Below are 16,132 nucleotides of genomic sequence, written 5' to 3' on the forward strand. Positions count from 1 at the left end.
TCTTGCTGTACAAGCACACATATACTTATCACATGCAATATTTGTTGAACATATGGGATGTAAAATTAACATACCCAAAGGGCCAATGGGATGCAGCAGAAGGGTAGGTACATATGCCGCACAAATGCACCCCATAGTCTGTTACTAAAGCCCAACATGGCAGTCAACAGGATTTTTTTGGTCTTATGTGCAGTGACGTTAAATATGCCAAGACTGAACTATTCTTAAAACTAGTTGTGCTTTATTTTGACAATCGAGAATCATAAACATTTAAAAATAATTTTTCAGATCTAGCAAGATAATTACTATAGCTTCCAAAATAGGATTTCAAACCAATCAAATTCAAACCAGATTGACTGGAAAGGAGCAAACTCTCAACAACACCATGTTTCAAGATAAATCTTCATTATTATACACTCGTGGGCCAACTTATGGTTCACTGTGGAAATTAAACCAATCTCTCTCTTTTTTCTCTCTCTCTTTCTTTTTGAATAGGCAGATGCAGAGCATTTCACCCCAGATTTGCTGTAAATACCTTCATGCATTTGGAACTCTGTGTGATATCTGTCAGACATGAATCTAAATATGGAACAGCATTACATTTAAACATGTTTTAAAGGAGGTAAGCACAGATCCCTCAGGTTGGTTCTATGGCCAGTTTGGCATATTGAACCAGATACTGAATTTTTCTGAACGCATTCAGACCTATATTTTTCTGATTATTTATTTATTTTACTTAAAACATTTTACCCCACTTTTCTGCTTAAAAAGGGCCCAAAGTGTCTTACATTGAAGTGCAATATTTAAAGCTAAAATCAACGAGTTTACAATGGTGGTTTACATCATTAAAACACAATATTTAATCTAAATATACATATACAAATATCAAAAAGGAACAAATACAACTCTGAGAAATGGTAAAGAAAGCAGTAGTAAAAATGCAATCAATCTACCTAAAAATCATTCAGGTAGCCAGTCACTGAAGAGAAACGTATTTGCCTATTTGCAGAAGGACAGTCTGGGATTCCTGTGGGAGGGAGTTCCAAAGTCTGGGAGCTGCACTCTCCTGTGTCTTCATCAAATGCAACAGTGAAAGTGGTGGGAGCAAGAAAAAAACTTCTTCTCATAATCTTAACACCCAAGCCGACTCATAATGGGAGACACAGTCTTCGAGACAGACCATTTTGGGTTTTATAGGTTAAAACCAGCACTTTGAATTGTGCCCAGAAATGGACCAGCAGCCACTGGAGATGCTCTACGAGGGGGTTTATGTGACACCTGTAATCAGCTCCTGTCAGCAACCTGGCTGTTGTATTTTGGACCAACTGAAGTTTCCTGACACTTTCCATTGGCAGCCCCACATAAAGCATGTTACTTTAATCCAGCTGGGAAGTAACTAAGGTGTGTGTCATAGTAGTCAGATTAGACCTCTCAAGAAACAGTTGTAGCTGGTGCACTAGTTTTAATTGCGCAAATACACTCCTGGGCCCTGCCAAAACCTGGGCATCCAGGTTCAGAGATGAATCTAAGAACACCTCCAAACTGCACGCCCGTGTCTTCAGGGGGAGTGTAATCCAATCCAGCACAAGCTGCATCTCTGTTCTTTGATCTGCCTTTCGACTGACCAGGAGCACCTCTGTCTTGTCTGGATTAAGTTTCAGTTTATTCACCTTCATCCAGTCAATTACTGATACCAAACACTGATCTAAAGCCAAAACAGCTTCCTTGGATTTAAGTGGCAAGGAGAGGTAGCACTGGATATCATCCACATGCTGGCGATACTGAACCCCAAAAATCCAAACAATCTCTCCCAGGGGTTTCATGTAGATGTTAAATAACATAGGAGACAAAACCCAACCCTGAGGGACCCCATAGGCCAGCAGCCAGGGTGTCAAACATGAATCCCCCATCACCACCTTCTGAGTTCTCTCCTCCAGGAAGGACTGGAGTTACCATAAAACACTGCCCCCAAGTCCCATTCCAGAAAGATGGCTCAGGAGGATGCTGTGGTTGACACTATCAAAAGCTGCTGAGAGCTCCAGCAAAACCAACAGTGATTATTAATTGATGCAGAAATTTAGATTGCTGGCCCTCCTGTTGACTTGCAAAGAACAACCAAACTGGCTATAGCTACTAAGGTACTGATGTAAGAGAAATTTCAGGACATGATATACCTGAAAGAGATGAGTAAACCTAGATTGGTGATGGCGAACCTATGGCACGCGTGCCACAGCTGGCACACAGAGCCTTCTCTGTGGGCATGTGAGCCATAAGTCACCACTGAGAAATACTTACCCGTCCTCTGATTCTGGATTTTGGCACTCCCCTCTGCTGATGCAGTGGTCCAGCAGAGGGGTGCAATGGTGACCGACCATTAGCAGTCTAGCCCAATGGGGGGATTGGAGGACTGGTAAGTATTTCTTTGTTAATGCCACCCATAGGAAAAAACAAACAAAAAAGCATTTAACCCTTGCAGTGCAGGAGCAGTTGTTTTTTCTAAACTTAAATCTCAGTATTCTGGTTTTAATTGCAGTGTTGGCACTTTGAAATAAATAAGCTGATTTTGTGTTGCAGTTTGGGCACTCGGGCTCAAAAAGGTTCACCATCACTGACCTAGACTGTTTCAGGCAACTCTGTAAATGAAGCAGAACATTCGTTCTGACTACTCTCGATGAGCCTTTCATTCACTGCTCTCCATGACAGCTGGATTGGTGCCAAATCTTCCCTTTGTGGAAGCACCACCACTGCATCCTCATAGTATCTATGTGGGTTGGATGAGGATGCTTCCCCATGAGCTGCTTCTCTTGTGCCTCTGCTGCAATGCATGGTAAAGTTACTTTCCTCATATGAAATCTTTTAGAGTATAGCCACGTTGGCTCTTGGGGAGATTTCTGGCAGTTCTCTCCCCCCCACCCCAAAAAAACCCACTAACCTTATCCTGCTTTCATCTACTGTAACGGAACCTTCAGATAGCATTGTTTCCATGTGCAAACTGCTGTTACTGTATCAGGACTGTAATTCACTTATGTGTCCCCAAAGTGATCATGGCTAAATGGAATGAACTCGGCTATGCAGGCAAGGTCCTCATGAAATCCTTGATTGCTTGTTATTTCTCATCGTTGTTTCTCTGCAAGGTATAGTAGACAAATAATGACCTAGCTTGTGGCTGAGTGTGAACAATTGGCAAACACTTCACCCATTAAAACTGCTCTATTGGCAATGAGTAATAATCAAGTGCTAGCAAGGAACTGTAAACAGTGTACCACTTAAGTGTGCCGGATAGGATAGATGCATGCAGCTCAACGTGAAGAAATGCACAGCAAACAATTAAAGAAAACAAAGGCCATTCTTATATATATATATATATATATATATATATATATATATATATATATATATATATATATATATATATATATATATATATATATATATATATATATATATATATATATATATATATATATATATATATATATATATATATATATATATATATATATATATATATATATATATATATACGGGGTTTTTTTAGCCTTATTGCAGACTTTAATTGAAGGAATTTTTTTAAAAAACGTAGTCCAGCTTTCAAAAGCATGTATTAGTCACTAGCAATATATTCTCATACATATGCTCAATATTTAGGCAATTTACTATTTTTATCTTAATTAAGATATTTCATTTCAGCCAGCTATAAGCCAAGTCATCTGTACTGCCATTATGTTAGTACCTCTCTAAATTCAAGGTTCTGTCTGGCATTGGGAGATGGTTCTTAAGTTAAAATTTAATATATTCTTGCATTTCTATGTGTTTGATTTTATTTTGAAAATTGTAGTGCTTTTAGCTGAAGCAACAAGCACTCTCTAACATGCTCCGTTCTACATTTGTTGTTGGTTTCAATGTTGCCATCTATGCTAACATTCTAACTCTTGTCCTGAACCCTGCCCCATCCAATTTACTTCTTTCTCCCTTGTCTTGTGTATTACAACCAGTTTTGCTAAAGATAATAACCTTCTGACAATTCTTATATGTGTGATAACTTACCATGAGCAGAATATGAAGGAAGTTCAATTTTTTTCTGCAATTATTGAGTAACTGGTAGAAAACATTGGGGGGGTGTCTTTTTTAAAAAACAGCAAATACCAGAATTATTCATTCTGGGAGCCTTACCTGACAAACAGATACCTAAATGTGGCTTACCTGAGAGAAAGTCCTAAACTGGAAGGCTTCATTGCCTCAAATACGCCCTGTAAGCAGGAATGCTGGCCGGACCAGCATTCCTGCTTAGAGGGGAGTCTTTTTCATCATCTGCCATCCCTCAGGCACTGGGTGAGAGACAGTGCAGCTGTGCTGCTGTTGGTGGCCAGCCTTCCTGGGGGAGTTTGGCCTGGACTCCCTTGGCCTTGCAGGACTGGGCCCTTGCTACCTCTAGCTGCCCCACCCCATCCTCAACATTAGCCACCTGGCTTGGAGCGGAGAAGGGGCTTTAAAGGGTGGGCTATTGTTGTTTTTTAATTGTTATTATTAGTTGTCATCAGGTTACATAGAGACCCACAGTGGAAATGAGGGAACAGGAAGGGGGGAGGGCATTGGAGGGAAAGGAATGGAAGTGGGGTAGAACATGCTCACGTAGGAGAAGAGAGGTTAGATATCTTACATGTATCCCTACAGTGCTGTTGATGAATGCCAGGATAGTACAAAGTAAGACTGCCCTCATCCATGATGTAATTCTGGATGAGGGCACTGACCTGGTGTGCATTACTGAGACCTGGGTGGGAGAGGAGGGTGGTGTTCCCCTCTCCCAGCTCTGTCTGCCTGGGTACTCAGTCCTGCACCAATGTTGCTTGGAGGGTTGGGGAGAGAGAGTTGCTATAGTCTATAGGAGTTCTATCTCCTTAACCAGACTTCCTATCCCTTTGAGAGGAGTTCTTGAGGGCCTGCATTGTGTGTTGGGCTTATGAGACAGATTGGGGATTCTGTTGGTGTACTGCCCACCCTGCTGTGTACCAACAGTCTCCCTGCCTGAGCTGATGGAGGTAGTCTTCGACCTGGTATCAATTCCCAGGCTGTTGGTGATGGGGGACCTCAACATCCATGCGGGGGCTGCCTTGACTGGGGCAGCTCAGAACTTCATGGCTGCAATGACAACCATGGGGCTGTCTCAATACGTCATCGACCCGACACATGAAAAGGGCCATACCTTGGACCTGGTTTTATCAACGGGACTGGAAGATGGTGGATTGGGTATGGAGGGACTGGTTGTGACCCCATTGTCATGGTCAGACCACTTTCTGGTCAAGTTTAGTCTATTAGCTGCTTCTTCCCTCTGCAAAGGTGGGGGTTCTATTAAGATGATCCGCCCTCAGAGATTAATGGATCCAGATGGTTTCCTGAACGCTCTGGGGGATTATCCGTCTGATATGGTTGGCACTCCTGTCAAAGCTCAGGTCACCCTATGGAATAGGGAGATGACCTGGGCAGCTGACACGATTGTGCCTAAGCACCCTCTCCCTGCACGCATAGCCCAGACAGCTCCTTGATATACTTCTGAACTGCGGGCAATGAAGTGAGAGGGGAAATGGCTGGAGCTCAGGTGGAAGAAATCCCACTGGGAGTCCAATCGAACATGACTTAGAGCCCATTATCGGGCCTATTTTGTGGCAATAAGGCTGGCGAAATGGCAATATTTCTCCAGCCATATTGCTTCCTCAGAATGTTGTCCAGCAGAGCTGTTTCGGGTGGTCCAGGATCTTCTTCAACTAGGAAATCCGGTGAAGATCCTGGACTACTCATCAGCTCACTGTGATGAGCTTGCCATTCATTTTAAGGTAAAAATCGCTCAGATTCACAGTGGGTTGGGCTCCACCATTACTGCAGAATCAGAGGATGTGTCCAGTGTGCCGTGCTTAGGTCAAATATTAATGGATGAGTTTCAATTGTTGAGACCTGAGGATGTGGACAGGGTGCATAGATCTGTTTGTTCTACCACCACTTAGCTTGACCCTGGCCCACCTTGACTAATTGGAAGATCTGCCAAAGGGGTTCGCACCTGGGTCCAGGAGGCTGTGAACGCCTCTTTGAGAGAGGGAGTGGTCCCTACCTCCTTGATAGAAGCGGTAATTTGGCCTCTGCTTAAAAAGCCTAACCTGGACCCAAGGCTGGTGGTTAACTACCGACCAGTGGTGAACCTCCCTTATTTGGGCAAAGTGTTGGAGCAGGTTGTGGCCGAGCAACTCCAGGCGCTGTGGATTGCACTCTCCTAAGGGACAGGGTCTGCAGCCTGGGGTCCTTGACCCCAGTCTAACTCTGGTGAAGCGGAGTCTCATGACAGTTACACATGCACTGGTAACATCTCATATAGATTAGTGCAATGCACTCTACGTGGGGCTGCCTTTGAAGACAGACTGGCAACTGCAACTGGTCCAGAATCGAGCTGCACGGCTGGTAAGTGGTGGAGCCGCTAGGGTACACATCAAGCCAATTCTGATTAAATTACATTGGTTACCAGTTGCTGCCCAGGCCCAATTCAAAGTGCTTGTTTTGACATATAAAGCCCTAAACGGCTTGGGCCCTGGATACCTGAAGGACCGCCTCCTTCCATATGAGCCTACCCAGCAGTTAAGATCTAGCCAGGGCCCCCCCTCTTTTTTTTGGATTTATATACCGCCCCATAGCGCTACAAGCACTCTCCGGGCGGTTTACAATTTTAATTATACAGGCTACACATTGCCCCCCCCCAGCAAGCTGGGTACTCATTTTACCGACCTCGGAAGGATGGAAGGCTGAGTCAAGCTTGAGCCGGCTACCTGGGACTTGAACCCCAGGTCGTGAGCACAGTTTTAGCTGTAATACAGCATTTTAACCACTGCGCCACGAGGCTCCTTTGAAAAAGCCATCCCTCAAGGAGGTAAGAGGGATGGCTTGTAGAGAAAGGGCCTTTTTAGCAGCTGCCCCCAGACTATGGAATGCCCTTCCAACTAAGATTCGTCTGGCGCTGACACTGATGACATTTTGGCACCAGGTCAAAACCTTGCTGTTCCAGACGGCTTTTAATTGGAATAATATCAACTGTCGGTCTTGATGGCAATTTTTCAAGTATCTATTTTAATTGTATTTTAATTGTTTTATCTTTTTATTGTATTTTAATTGTTGTAGGCCACCCAGAGACCTTTGGGTAGAGTGGATGGCATATAAGTTAAATAAATAAATAAATAAATGAATGAATGAATGAATGAATGAATGAATGAATGAATGAATGAATGAATAAATAAATAAATAAATAAATAAATAAATAAATAAATAAATAAATAAATAAATAAATAAATAAATAAATAAATAAATAAATAAATAATAGGTGTAGTTCTGCTAAGCATCATGTCCAAATAGGAAACTCCATGAAAGCACTGGGGCAATGTATTTCTGGCAGTGAAGCAATGGAATTGGTGGAAGTTCAAGGTTTGGAGGGCCTCGCTTTTAGTCTATTGACCATGCAACCATTTCTCCTTTGAAGTCCAGTCTGGGCAACTTCCCAAACTAGTGAAAGAAAAGGTTCTATCCATTGACAACTCTGGTCTCTGCTTAAAGGGCCACCAAAATGGCACTAACTGTGGTTGGTTGGTTGGTTGGTTGGTTGGTTGGTTGGTTGGTTGGTTGGTTGGTTGGTTGGTTGGTTGGTTGGTTGGTTGGTTGGTTGGTTGGTTGGTTGGTTGGATGGATGGATGGATGGATGGATGGATGGATGGATGGATGGATGGATGGATGGATGGATGGATGGATTTTTTTATAGACTGATTGTTTGGTTTTGCCATCAACATTTATCTTACTATAAAACATATTTTGAGGGGGAGGGCATACTGATAACTTTTCCCATTGTTTGGTTTTGACACTCATGAACTAAGTAAGCTTTTATTAATTTGCAGATTCAGTGAAATTTTTGCAAGAGAGGACAAGAATTATTTGCATAACTAAAGTGGAGATTAAGGTAAAAATTGTGGGATATTGATTTTTAATGTGTATCAGAAATGTGTTTTATTTGCAAGAGCTACAGTGTATCACAGGTACATTGAGACTTCTGATCAGTTCCAATATTCCTCTTCAGCTGTGGTTAGGTTTTAGTTACTGCTTACCAGCAGACATAAATTTTTAAAAGCATTTGATGCACTGCAATGTAAACAAAATTAGGGAGTGATAAAAGATACTTGCATTAAATTACAGGATATATTCAGCTGTTTCTGGGTATATGTCAAGTAAATTCTAGAATGTCTACTGGCAAATTGATGATTGCTCAATTAATCAATCAATTAGTAGATGTAGATATGTGAAAACTATTGTATTCTGCTCTGCTAAGATATATTTGGTCCTATACCTTTAGGAGAAGCTTTCTGATGGGCAGACCCATAACTCAATGAAAGAGTATGTGTTGCTCACGCACAAAACCACAGACAGGTAAAGGAGTAGTAAAGGAGCAACACCTAGCTGCTGAAATGAATTCAAGTGTCCCAAGCCAGATAACAACTGCCTTTAAATCTGCTAAATGATCCTGCACATGAGATTCTGAAGTGTCCCTATAATCTTCAAGACTCTTTGGTTAACAAGTGAGTAAATTGGGCAATGTAGTTGCCCCCTAACTCCAGATAGGAAAGTATAGTAACTTATCCCATCTCCATCTTATAAAAAAGACTTGAGTGTTCATATATCCATTGTGGCAGCCAAACAAAATTTTAAAAGAGAGATTAAGTTCAGAGCACAACCTGGAGAGCCAGTGGAAAAAAAAATAAGAGGTGAAAATCTGAACTATAAAGAAACTAGGCTGGATTCAAAATTAGGAAGAGATTCATAGTATGAATCTATTATAGTGAAAGCTTTGACACTATAGGTTTCTCTATGGTCTTTGTACATTCACATTAATAACATTGTCTCCTCCAGTGATCAGAGTCTCTCTGAGGAAGTGTGATTTGATACAGAAAAATATAGGTGAGTTCAAAACCATGTGTCTGCATTCCAGGAGAAAAGGCCTCAGATCCAGTGAAGGAAAGTTAATAAAAAGAATGTTTGCTGTTGGAGCAAAGGTCACAAGACATGAAGGGAGTACCAACGGACACTTTCTCATATCTAAGATCTCTGATTCATAATGGAGTTGATTAGGAGTCTAAGTATGTTACAGATGGCATTATCATTAGAAGAGGGCATTCCATAAATGTGCAAGATGTCTGATTATCACAGAATAAATTTTTCATACTTGCTTTGTGATTGATCAATCTGGAGCTAAACGTGGGCTTCATTTACAAATGTGATTGCTTAAGTATGAAAATTTGCCAAAATTGTATGTTTGGAAGACTAATTTGCTCCCCCAAGCCCTGAAATGAAGACGCAAGACAACAATTCTTTGGGTTTAAATATGGGCCACACTTTATTAAAACCAATTTCTTTCAACCAAATAACCAAAGCCAAATTGAGGGGGCCTGCGGTAGTGTGGGGAAATAACGCCAAATAATTCCTTATTAGTCAGTGGGCGAGTCCCAGGCCCCAGGTTCCAGGTGTCTAGCAACCGGAGGAACCTGTAAGGCCTAAATAAAAACACCACGGACCTCCAGCCATTGTATTTGATGACTTTTGGTCCGAAAGTGTTCCAGCGCATCAATCGCACGATCCGCAGAAACCGTCAGAACTGACACGCTGTTTGCTTTATGATTATTACAAAAGGGAGACACCGTGACAACCAGTTATTCCCGCACTACCCGCCAGTGTGACCGACTATAAAAAACCACCATCCAATGCCATCAAAGCACCCATTTCCAGTGTGGGATAGGCGAAAAATCCCCCCATCCAAAAGCCAATCAGGATAGAGGTCGAAAATTCCTATCCGGCCCCTAAACAGGCGACCCCAAGAAAACACACTAGAAAAAAGGGCGGGCGGGTGGGTGCCAAAAGTGAAAGAGAAATTTCCAACGAACCGGCGCTTCCTTAAATAGCGCCGGTTTGCGCCAATAACATCACGTGGCCCCTGTTGCCTACGTCTCCCAGGGCCGAGGGAGCAAAAACGCTGTGGATTCCAAAGGCGTGCACAACGCCCCTCCATCGCACGTACGTTTCTCCCCAATTAAAAGCTATTTCTAAATTTCATTATTCTTCCGGAAACCAATATATCCCAGCAGCCACTCAGATTTTTCAGTCTAAGATTCTTTCTCATTTGCTGTACGGTGTGCCTATATGGATACACTCGGCTAATTTGGATATTAATCAAGTTGCAGCAACTTTTTTTCGCAGAATATTAGGAGTTCCTAACTTAATTCGGCTCTCTACCATTTCTTTAGAATTGGGCATCCATCTACCTTCCACAACTGCCTGGTTACTTATATTTAAATTTTGGCTCCGTCTTTTTTTAAATTCACATTCTGGATCCCTGATATACGATTTATTGTGCGATTCTTACTCCTTTTCTTGGTTCCAGCTTATTGAAAAGAAACTCTCTTCTCTTCACATACCCCTGGAATCTTTGGCAGATATGAATCTCACCAGAGCTTATTCCATAATCAAGGACAAGCTCTGTCACACCGAATTCAACCACCTATGCAATAACCTTAACCCTGTATGTTCCCCTCTCTCTGTTGGATTTTTTCCATCTCATGGAAATATTTCCACTCCCTAGTAAATCCACATCTAAGAAGAGCTTTTATGTTAGCCCGTTTTAACATTTTTCCTTCAGCCACCCATGCCAGTCGATTTCTCAATATCCCTCGTGAAAAAAGACTCTGTTTTTTTTGTGTTTTTTTTTAGAGACCCCTGACACCCTGGTTCATATACTGTTTCAATGGCCTGCTCATTCCCACCTCTGATTTTTTTTTTCTTGAACCTTGGATCTCTTATTTTTCCAATTCTCCTGAGACAATTCTTTCTATTTTCATGAGTGATGAATGTAATGCTCTGACTGCTGCTGTTGCAGGTTTCCTATTTGCAATTCTGAAATTGTCCCCTGCTTCTCGCCCCTAATTTGTGAAATCTGTGTAATTTCACTTTTTCTATTTTGCTTGTGTGGTTGTAACTTGTAAATGCCATTAAAGGTTTCAGAACAGACAGACTAATATTATTTCAGCTTCTAATGGCATGGTACCTGTAATATATAGTTTAGACCGTATACTATTTCTTATTACTGGGTAGAACAAGTAGCCTGTACACTAGCCTATGTAATATGCTCTTAAATTCTGGTAGGGAATAATATAAGCATTCTATTTTTTTCAAAGCTTCTTGTTCTCGTTCAAATATTAGCAGAGCACAATGAAATTGTTTTTTTCATTTTTAAACAAATTGGGTTCAGGATCCAGACATGGACAGGAAAGTTCAACTCTCTGCAGTACATATAAAAACAAACTCCTTAGCTTTGGACAAGTACATCATTGATGTCTCTGTTCACCTCTGAGCTTCGCTAGCCTTCATTCAGTTAACAGCCACTTCAGGGCATTTGCTCAAGGACACCTCAGTTGCTCTTTTGATTTGATGAGAAAAAAAATACAACAGAGTAACATCGTCATTCTGCAGATACTACATCCAAAGGTGGTTGTATATAGAAGTTTAAAAGTAGACTCCAGAAAATGAAATTTTGCCCTTCCAAATAAGACACACCCCACAAAACAGAGCAACTCTTGTTTAGTGTTATACTTTTGAAATTAACCCAACGTTTAAGAGCAGAATAATCACAATGCAGCTGCATTTAATCATTTGAGTGATTCAGAAGGATTTTGTAGTCCCAGTACTATTTACTATCAAATTTTAGGGATTACGTGTATTCTTTGTGAGTAATCTGTTTTCCTTCCCACCATGCAGAGATACGTTCCTCAGCAATCAGACTATAATTAAGCCCATTATTATCTTCCAATGATCTATCACAAACTCAAGATAATAAATGCAAGATGTATACGTGCAGGAAATCACTGACTTTTTTTGCCACTGGTAGGAGCATATCTTGCAAATAAAACCGATAGCCATTTAATCTTCTCCCAGGAACTCTACCAAGAGGAACAAAATCAGTTGTCATTATCACATATTTTTGGGGAACTCCACATAGAAATTTTTGACTGATAAGGAATTCTCCTGAGTTGTCCTAATATTGCAAAGCAACTGAGGTATCCAGAGCTGCACTGGAAGTGACCAGAAGGCAAGTTTGGAGACCCCACTGATTTCATTAGTGGAAACTTTGTTGATTTAATTAGAAAAACAGGCCCAGACTTGCACTTCCTGAGGGAATGGAAACCTCCTATTCCATCTCCACATTGCAATGTTTCAGGCCTAGTATTGTCTGTAATGAGCAGGAACACCACTGAAGGTGGATTATGACCAACACATCTTTCCATGGGCGTAAATACCGACTCTCAGTGGTGGAGCCTTTAGGTCGGTAGTCTTTTCCACTAGTAGAACTCTTCTGTGCTACAGAAGTACAACTCCTCACTATCTTACCATCTACGTCACCACTCTGTTCTTGAACAACTAAGGACATTTTCCCCTTCTAATGGCCATTTCACTGTACCTGCAACAAATTAATGTAATGCTATTACCTGAAAAATTATATGTTGTTTAAAATAAACAGGAATTGAAACAAAAACTGGATGAACAGAAATTCCCCCTCTTCTGAGCCTTTAGAAAACCTATATTCATATGAAGAAACTTTAAACAACTGAGCTACGGAATATTCGCCCCTTTTCCCATCAGAGATAGCTTCCTTTGGTAAACTCTGTTTTAAAAATAATCTCTTTTAGTCAGGAATACCAGAGCTTTTAGAATTTTTATTACAGGGATATACTACACCTATCATTTTCTTATGCTTCCTGAACCAGCAAATGATGTGGTAAGATTGTGGGTAGTGGCAGCGTGTGGAACAGAACCATTTTAATTTGTCCCATCTGGCATATTAACATTAATAAAAGATGTTTAAAATAGATAGATGCCTTGAAAGGCTTTCACCTACTGATTTAACAAGATAATAAGGAAAGCTCACAATCTGCTACTAAATCTAACTGATAAGAATGAGTTTAAGATGATGCTTAGAGAGATTAACCTGTGAGACGCAGATCTTAAAGAGCCTGCCGATTGCAGCCTCGGATGGCACAACTGGTTTGTGAAAACCACTTATTTTGATTAATTGAGCAAATCCACAAACAGACAAATGTATATACAGCTAATTTAACAAATACTGCAAACTATCTAGGGATGTTTAGGCAACCAGGTCACAGCGAAAACGTGAGCTTTCCTAACCTCGGAAATTGTGCACAAAGGATACCTCATGCTGTGGAATTAACTACTCTTTGATTATTCCATTAAAATTTAACCATCAAAGGCTTCTATTTTAAGACTACACTGAGGGAGTAGCAAACAATATTAATTCCGCTGGCATAATTATGCCTATAGTTATTGCGGTTATTTGGATTACAACATTGCAATGCCCTTAGCATTCTGCCAAAGGTAGAATGATTCACCTTCAGAGTTCAGTGGTATATCCTAACATACTGGAAAGAAAAAAAAGAAAAAAGGATTGAGATACTCTACTTATATTGGAGTCCCTAGGAATACTCTGATACAATGAGAAAAGGAAAGAAAATTAGTGGCATGATTCAAGCTGCTTTATGGATTAGGAACAAATACTTCACGATGATCCAATAGTCCAAAGTAGTGCCAGTAAAATAAGAATGAAATAAATGCACACCATTTTTCGTGTCCTTGGAGGGAGGTCTAAATACATGGAGAGATACACTAAAAAAATTGTCAGCTGCTGCCAGATTTTTTGCTTTGGCATGAGAATGAAAAGACCAGGATTCCATCGCCACTACCCACCACCACGCCACATGATTATACAGTAAGCATTAGCCAACAAAACAAAACCCTTTGTTTTGCACAAGGAACCTCATATTTTGCACTAAAAAGGTTTGTCTTCTGTGCAAAATGCAATATTTCGTGCAAGTACCAATTCCGGAAATTGTTCATTTTTTAAAGAAATCCAAAATATGAAAAATGCACTCATGGAATTCTCATAACATCACTCGACAAGCAGTAGCTTTTGAACGTTTTGTTTTAATTTGTTTGAACAAAACGAGGAGATAGTAAAAGAAATCTGGGACTTTCTTCTTCACCTTTTCCAGCTACAGATGAAAATTACTGTATATTCTCATATGGAAAAATGAAACATTTCAAAATTCCAGAAGTTTCAGAAGTGTTCCCTCGTTGACTATTACAAGACTTTCTGTGCATTTTTCACACTTTGAGCCTTTTTTTCTGAATAACGGGCAAAAGCGCTTTTGTGCAAAACAAAACACATACAAAAAATGGCCGTATAGTTTATGCCAAAAATATTGTCGCTTGTACCCATAAGGTTTTTTTGTGAAAAAAAATATATAATGTTTTTGTGAAAAATGCTATTTTTATAATTTTAAAATGTGCTGTTGTTGTTGTTGTTAGTAATAATGGTAGTAGCAGTAGTAGTGGTATGCTGAAAAACTGACAATTTTTGCTAATGCTGTTGCGGACCAAAAATTTTATTTATTTATTTATTTATTTATTTATTTATTTATTTATTTATTTATTTATTTATTTATTTATTTATTTATTTAACTTATATGCCGCCCACACTACCCGAAGGTCTCTGGGCCGCTTACAGCATTTAAAATACAATAAAAAGGCAAAATAAAAGTGCTACTATTTTTGGTTGTTCGATGTAAGAGCAGCAAACAGTTTTTCAGCAGGATATCTCAAGACGGTAAGACACTCATTTTTTTTTCCACTGAGAATGAGACAGTTTATGATTATTCATTACCTTCTTCCATGCTACAACTTTCAGTGGCACCCTAACCCAAACCTTGCTCTAGACAGATTTCCCAGCCTTCTACAGCAGACATCTTACAAAGGGGGGTTGCAGACTAGAAGATGCAAATGACTTCTTGGAGGAACATTATAAAGACTCAGAACATAACTGGCTTTCTCCTAATATTGTAATGGCAGAATGGTAGTCTTGCTGTATGTTTTGTTATGCTTTTGTCTGCAATTTCATTTTGAGCTTCCAGCATTCAATTCAATGCCAGTTTTACTTTACAATTCTTCTTTTATAGGGTAGCTGGGGCCTGCAAGTAGGATGTTGTTGTTGTTGTTGTTGTTAAGTCATTAAACTGTGTCCAACTCTTTGTGACCCCATGGAGCAAAACACGCCAGGCCCTCCTGTCCTCCACTGCCTCCTGGAGTTTGGTCAAATTCTTGTTGGTAGCTTTGAAGACAGCAAGTATGATGAAGTATTACTAATTTGAGTAGAGGCAATAGGCTCCTATAGACATATTCCACTTGATCCTGGCTAATGAAACTGGGTTGATGCTGCATAAAAATTAACATTGTTTATATAGGTTTCCATGTGGCTCAAATTTAAATCAGGATATCATGGCTTGGGCAAGCAGCACTACCAGTGCCAGCTATGTGACCCAGGACTGAGGTCAGTTAACATGCTCCTGTTTTATATGTAAAAACAAAGGCTGGACCAAACACCATATTTAATCTTTATACCTCTAGCAGTATGTCTAAACTATTCTCATGTAAGGGGAAAGAACATGAAAGAAAATATCAGGTCAAATGTTTTGACCTTCTGATTCAATGGAAAATATTCAAAAGAATGATTGTATGACAGCAACAGCAAGAAAAACCATCCTGTAGCACCTTATATATGCCAACTATGTATTTGTTTTATTCTCACTAACCTGTAATGAAAATCAAAGTACTGGAACCAACATCTTCACACAGGCATAAAAATTAAAAAATAAATTAAAATCTTATGGTCTTTCTAAATAGCCAGAATCACCAGAGGGTTCTTATCTGTAGGCCTTCCAGCTGTACTCTAAATAATCCCAGTCCGCTCATCAGAAAAAAAAAATAGGTGATGAGGGATCTTAAAGCAGGTGACCATAACCAGTAAAGGGGGGGGGGTACCTGGGCAAAGCATCAGTACCTGGGCAAAGCATCAGTCTAATCTTGAGGTAATCAAGACATGAATGAGAGTGACCACATCTTTAGAGTCTAGGACAGTGGTTCCCAATTTTTTTCACTTGTGTACCCCCTGGCAGTCTATTTCCATAAATTGTGTCCTTCATATTAGCGGTTTGTAATA

At 40.2% G+C, this 16,132-nt stretch overlaps 1 long non-coding RNA gene across 1 annotated transcript; it reads left to right on the forward strand.

Annotated features, from left to right (window-relative positions):
* Positions 1 to 495: 495 nt before the first annotated feature.
* LOC144587044 (uncharacterized) lies at positions 496 to 8,080 on the forward strand. The gene is made up of 2 exons (XR_013542201.1): positions 496 to 622; positions 7,923 to 8,080. It is a non-coding gene; the product is annotated as an uncharacterized LOC144587044 (long non-coding RNA).
* Positions 8,081 to 16,132: the final 8,052 nt, after the last annotated feature.

The sequence above is a fragment of the Pogona vitticeps genome, chromosome 2, assembly GCF_051106095.1.
Source record: "Pogona vitticeps strain Pit_001003342236 chromosome 2, PviZW2.1, whole genome shotgun sequence".
NCBI classification, from domain to species: domain Eukaryota; kingdom Metazoa; phylum Chordata; class Lepidosauria; order Squamata; family Agamidae; genus Pogona; species Pogona vitticeps.